Here is a 6,733-nt window from a genome sequence, read left to right as displayed (position 1 = left end):
CCTCAAACTCCTACTCCATATGGAACTCCACCTCATAAATCAAATTTTTTTTTTATTTGTACGTATTGTATTTTATGTCATTTCACTACTTTGTCAGTTACATTTTCGGGTGAAATTCAACACATTTTGGGTGTGATGTACCACTGCTATACCTAGTAGACAGGTAAAACATTTTTATAAAATTTGTCAGTTACATTTTCAGGTGAAATTCACCAATTATTGGGTGTGATGTACCACTGCTATATCTATTAGACAGGTAAAAATAAAAAATAAATTGTCAGTTACATTTTCCAGTGATATTCACCAATTTTTGGGTGTAATGTACCACTGCTATATCTAGTAGACAGGTAAAAAAAAAAAATATGTCAGTTACATTTTCGGGTGAAATTCACAAATTTTTAGGTGTGATGTACCACTGTTATACATAGTAGACAGGTACAGTGGGATGCGAAAGTTTGGGCAACCTTGTAAATCGTCATGATTTTCCTGTATAAATCGTTGGTTGTTACGATAAAAAATGTCAGTTAAATATATCATATAGGAGACACACACAGTGATATTTGAGAAGTGAAATGAAGTTTACTGGATTTACAGAAAGTGTGCTATAATTGTTTAGACAAAATATGGCAGGTGCATAAATTTGGGCACTGTTGTCATTTTATTGATTCCAAAACCTTTAAACTAATTATTGGAACTCAAATTGGCTTGGTAAGCTCAGTGACCCCTGACCTTAATACACAGGTGAATCCAATTATGAGAAAGAGTATTTAAGGGGGTCAATTGTAAGTTTCCCTCCTCTTTTAATTTTCTCTGAAGAGTAGCAACATGGGGGTCTCAAAACAACTCTCAAATGACCTGAAGACAAAGATTGTTCACCATCATGGTTTATGGGAAGGATACAGAAAGCTGTCTCAGAGATTTCAGCTGTCTGTTTCCACAGTTAGGAACATATTGAGGAAATGGAAGACCACAGGCTCAGTTCAAGTTAAGGCTCGAATTGGCAGACCAAGAAAAATCTTGGATAGACAGAAGCGACGAATGGTGAGAACAGTCAGAGTCAACCCACAGACCAGCACCAAAGACCTACAACATCATCTTGCTGCAGATGGAGTCACTGTGCATCGTTCAACCATTCGGCACACTTTACACAAGGAGATGCTGTATGCGAGAGTGATGCAGAGGAAGCCTTTTCTCCGCACACAGCACAAAAAGTGCCGCTTGAGGTGGGCTAAAGCACATTTGGACAAGCCAGCTTCATTTTGGAATAAGGTGCTGTGGACTGATGAAACTAAAATTTAGTTATTTGGCCATAACAAGGGGCGTTATGCATGGAGGAAAAAGAACACAGTATTCCAAGAAAAACACCTGCTACCTACAGTAAAATATGGTGGTGGTTCCATCACGCTGTGGGGCTGTGTGGCCAGTGCTGAGACTGGGAATCTTGTCAAAGTTGAGGGACGCATTGATTCCACTCAGTATCAGCAGATTCTGGAGACCAATGTCCAAGAATCAGTGACAAAGCTGAAGCTGCACCGAGGCTGGATCTTTCAACAAGACAACGACCCTAAACACTGCTCAAAATCCACTAAGGCATTTATGCAGAGGAACAAGTCCAACGTTCTGGAATGGCCATCTCAGTCCCCAGACCTGAATATAATTGAAAATCTGTGGTGTGACTTAAAGAGAGCTGTCCATGCTCGGAAGCCATTAAACCTGAATGAACTAAAGATGTTTTGTAAAGAGGAATGGTCCAAAATACCTTCAACCAGAATCCAGACTCTCATTGGAACCTACAGGAAGCGTTTAGAGGCTGTAATTTCTGCAAAAGGAGAATCTACTAAATATTGATTTCATTTCTTTTTTGTGGTGCCCAAATTTATGCACCTGCCTAATTTTGTTTAAACAATTATAGCACACTTTCTGTAAATCCAATAAACTTCATTTCACTTCTCAAATATCACTGTGTGCGTCTCCTATATGATATATTTAACTGACATTTTTTATCGTAACAACCAACGATTTATACAGGAAAATCATGACGATTAACAAGGTTGCCCAAACTTTCGCATCCCACTGTAAAAAAAAAAAATTGTCAGTTACATTTTCAGGTGAAATTCACCAATTTTTGGGTGTGATGTAACACTGCTATACCTAGTAGACAGGTAAAAAAATAATAATAATTTGTCAGTTACATTTTCAGTTGAAATTCAACAATTTTGGGTGTGATGTACCACTGCTTTACCTAGTAGACAGGTAAAAAAAAAATTGTCAGTTACATTTTCGGGTGAAATTCACCAATTTTTGGGTGTGATGTACCACTGCTATATCTTAGACCGGTAAAAAAAAATAAAAAAATTATCAGTTACATTTTTGGTTGAAATTCAACAATTTTGGATGTGATGTACCACTGCTATACCTAGTAGACAGGTAAAAAAAAAAAAAAATGTTACATTTTCTTGTGAAATTCACCAATTTGTTGGGTGTGACATACCACTGCTATACCTATTAGATACAAAATATGTTACATACAGGGATGCGTAAAGCAACAACGTGGCATAAGCCCCTCAGCAAAAGAGCTAACTCAGAGATAACTAGAAAAACCTATAAACGAACACTGAGAGTTGATAAGCTATAAAAATAATATTTATTGAAGTACATGATTAAAAAAACATACAATAAGAGATAACAGACAAATCAATGACGAAAAAAGTGCGGTACAACCCTGGGAGAGTTTGGTAAGACAAGTGACATAAAATAGAGCCTGAAGATAAGAATCTATTGCATGAATCCCAAAAATGTGGATGTCTTAACCGCTTGCCATCACACTAACGCCGATAGGCGTCAGTGCGGCGGCACTCTCAGGTCTCAGCGACGCCTATTGGCGTCCTCTCGTAAGACCTGAGAATTCCTGTGAACGCGCGCTCACAGGAGCGCACGTTCACAGGATCGCATAGTAAACAAGTTGAACTACAGCCTGCCAGCAGCGATCATTGGCTGGCAGGCTGTAGATTTTTAAAATAACCAATGAAATAGGTATGTCAGACGCTATTTTGTAAATAGCGTCTGATATACCTGTTACCTGCTCCTCTGGTGGTCCCTTTTGCTTGGATCGACCACCAGAGGACACAGGCAGCTCTGTAAGTAGCACCAATCACCACACACACACATTACACCCCCCCTGTCACTTATTAACCCTTTATTAACCCCTGATCACATATAGACTCCCTGATCACCCCCCTGTCACCCCCCTGTCATTGATCACCCCCCTGTAAGGGTCCCTTATCACCACCAGTTACTTAGCTACTTGTTGGGTAGTTAGTGCCCAGCCCACCGCACCGCAGTCACTGATTAGTCGCTGATTAGCGTCATCGCTGTCGCTAATCAGCACTAGTACTATATAGTATCTGTAAGTGATCAAGACTGATCGCAATCAGATCTATATCAGTACATTAGGGTCACCTTAGGCTCTACAAAAAACGAAGTGTTCGCCCGATCAGGCCTGATCTTGTGCGCACACTTGCGTTCAGTCAGCCCCACCGCAGTGACAGAATTTTTTTTTTTCTGATCACTGCAAAAACACTGTAAAATCGCTGCGGCACTATAAAGATCACTTTTGAGCTTTCTGGATCTTTATTAGCGATCGCAGCTTTACTTTGCAAGCACTCCTTTTTACTAGGCAGGTGTGCTCTATTTCCTGGGTAGTCTCAGAGGACTACCCCCTAAATTTAGTTAGCCCAAAATGTCAAATGGGTATTCCGCTGTAGAGGCCTACAGGATTCTGGCCCTGATGGATGAAAGCGATGGGGACGCCTCACCCGCTGAATCCAGTGGTTCAGAATATTAACCTGTAGACAGCAGTGGCACTCTAACCGCTAGTGAAGATGACGAGGTTGAGGTCCTGCTATGGTCAGGCGTACCCAACCCCATGTCAGTGTTCTGCATACCCCGCGTGATGAGCCTCATTTGCAGCAGAGTGGTGCTAGCGCTGATCTTTTTTATGGTGCGGCATACACCAGCAGCGCAGCACATCCTAGACCTTCTACCAGCACTGCCGTATTCCCTGGTGAAGTGGCGAGCACCAGAAGGGCAGTTCAAGCTGGTACGGTGGCACGTGCAGTAACTCCCCCGTCGCAGCCACCACGTTCACAGGCCCGTAGAGCCCTTAGTCTCCCAGAGGTGCTGGCAAACCCAAATTGGCAATCCCCTGCTTCCGCCGCACCCAATACATGACATACCCATGTTCTCTTCTGCTATGTCCAGGGAACGTTTTGAGGTCATCATGCGCTTTATGCATTTCACTGACAATAAAACCTGTCTTCCAAGAGGCCACCCTGCTTATGACCGGCTCCACAAAATTCGGCCCCTCATAGACCGTTTGTCATCCAGGTTTGCAGATGTGTATACCCCCAATCAGAACATCTTCATAGACGAGTCCCTTGGCATCAAACAGTACATCCCCAGCAAGCGCGCCCGGTATAGGGTCAAACTGTATAAGCTCTGTGAAAGGGCCACAGGCTATACATATCGTTTTAGGGTCTATGAGGGAAAAGACTCAAAACTGGAGCCGGTCGGATGTCCTGACTACCTGGGGAGCAGTGGCAAGATTGTCTGGGACTTGGTGTCACCCTTACTCCACAAGGGGTACCACTTATACGTGGACAATTTTTACACAAGAGTGGCCCTCTTTCGGCACTTACATATAGTTAGAATTCAATGCTGTGGCACCGCTCGACCTAGTCGCCGGGGCTTCCCCCAACGGCTCGTTAATACCCGACTTGCATGGGGGGAGAGGGCTGCCTTGTGTGACCAAGAACTACTTGCGGTGAAGTGGAGGGACAAGAGGGACGTTTACCATCTGTCCACCATTCACGCAGACACGACAGTACAAATTGAAAGGGCAACTGGAGTCATTGAGAAACCCCTCTCTGTCCACGACTATAACCTTCACAAGGGAGGGGTGGACTTCAATGACCAGATGGTGGCTCCCTATTTAGTGTCCCGCCGCACCAGACGCTGGTATAAGAAGGTGTCTGTTTATTTAATTCAATTGGCTCTGTATAATAGTTTTATTCTCTACAGTAAGGCTGGGAGAACGGGATCCTTCCTGAAATTCCAGTAAGAGATCATTTCGGAACTCCTGTATCCAGTAGGGTCCGTGCCCCAAGTCCCTGATGTAGTTAGCCGGCTACATGGCAGACACTTCCCGAGTGTCTATCCTGGTACCCCAACTCAGCGTTCCCCAAGAAAAAGATGTTGTGTCTGTAGCAGGGCTGGAATAAGGCGTGACACCACCGTTGTTTGTCCTGACTGTCCTGACCAGCCTGCCCTATGCATAGGGGAGTGTTTCCGCAAGTACCACACACAGGTACACTATTAGTGTAGGGATCGCGTGACACAGGACAGGCACACAAGGGTCTTAGGGCCCTTTCACACAGAGCTGCTACAAACCTCTCCTTTCACCTGGGACAAAGTGCATAATGTACTTTGCCACATCTCTGGGCGATTTGCGCTTTGCACATTGTCCCATGGGGAAGGAGAGGTTTTTCCTCTAAAGGTAACAAAAAAAATAAAAAATCACAGGTAAGCAAATAAGTTAATGTTCTGTTTCAAATGTTATATAAAGTTTATAAAAGTTGATGTTAATAAATTTATTGCGTTGCTGCCTGTTTTTTTTTTTTTACCTTCTAGGTGGACCAAGCGATCAACCAGCTGCAGCACTGATGTGCATTCTGACAGAAGCATTGCGCTGCTGTCAGATTACACAAAGTCGGTGTATGCGGCACTGCAAGACGAGATTTCTCCTCTGCAGTAAAAAAGATACGTTTGCCGAGGCTTATGAGTTGAGGGGCGGTGTTCATATGCTTTGGCAAACATTTCTTATAAAAAAAAAAATAAATTCTGGCAAAGATTTATTCATCCACATCGATTGATGTGAATGGAGAAATCGGGTTTGCCAGGGCATACGAGCTGAAGTGGGTTTGGATGTTGGGCGGAGCCCCTATGTCCTGGCAGACGGCTTTCCCCTCTTTTTTTTTTTTTAGACATTTTTTGGCAGAGATTTTTTCATCCACATTGATCGATGCGCATGAAGAAATCTGTGCCGTTCATTTTTTCTTTCAGCCCAGAGGCTGAACGGAAAAAAAAATCTCATTACCCGTATGCTCAATATAAGGAGAATAGCAGAAACTCCTAATGCTGGCCATACATGTAATGATTGTGTAGACCCTCAAATGCCAGGGCAGTACAAACACCCCACAAATGACCCCATTTTAGAAAGAAGACACCCCAAGGTATTCGCTGAGGGGCATATTGAGTCCATGAAAGAAACTTTTTGTCACAAGTTAGCGGAAAGGGAGACTTTGTGAGAAAAAAACGAAAAATATTTAATTTCCGCTAACTTGTGCCAAAAAAAAAAAAATCTTCTATGAACTCGCCATGCCCATCACGGAATACCTTGGGGTGTCTTCTTTCCAAAATGGGGTCACATGTGGGGTATTTATACTGCCCTGGCATTTTAGGGGCCCTAAAGCGTGAGAAGAAGTCTGGAATCCAAATGTCTAAAAATGCCCTGCTAAAAGGTACTCATTGGAATTTGGGCCCCTTTGCGCACCTAGGCTGAAGAAAAGTGTCACACATGTGGTATCGCCGTACTCAGGAGAAGTAGGGAAATGTGTTTTGGGGTGTATTTTCACACATACTCATCCTGTGTGTGAGAAATATCTCTGTAAATGAC

The sequence above is a fragment of the Bufo bufo genome, chromosome 2 (genome assembly GCF_905171765.1).
Source record: "Bufo bufo chromosome 2, aBufBuf1.1, whole genome shotgun sequence".
In the NCBI taxonomy this organism is placed as follows: Eukaryota; Metazoa; Chordata; class Amphibia; order Anura; family Bufonidae; genus Bufo; species Bufo bufo.
The sequence above is the reverse complement of the archived record's forward strand: the minus strand, read 5'-3'. Positions refer to the sequence as shown.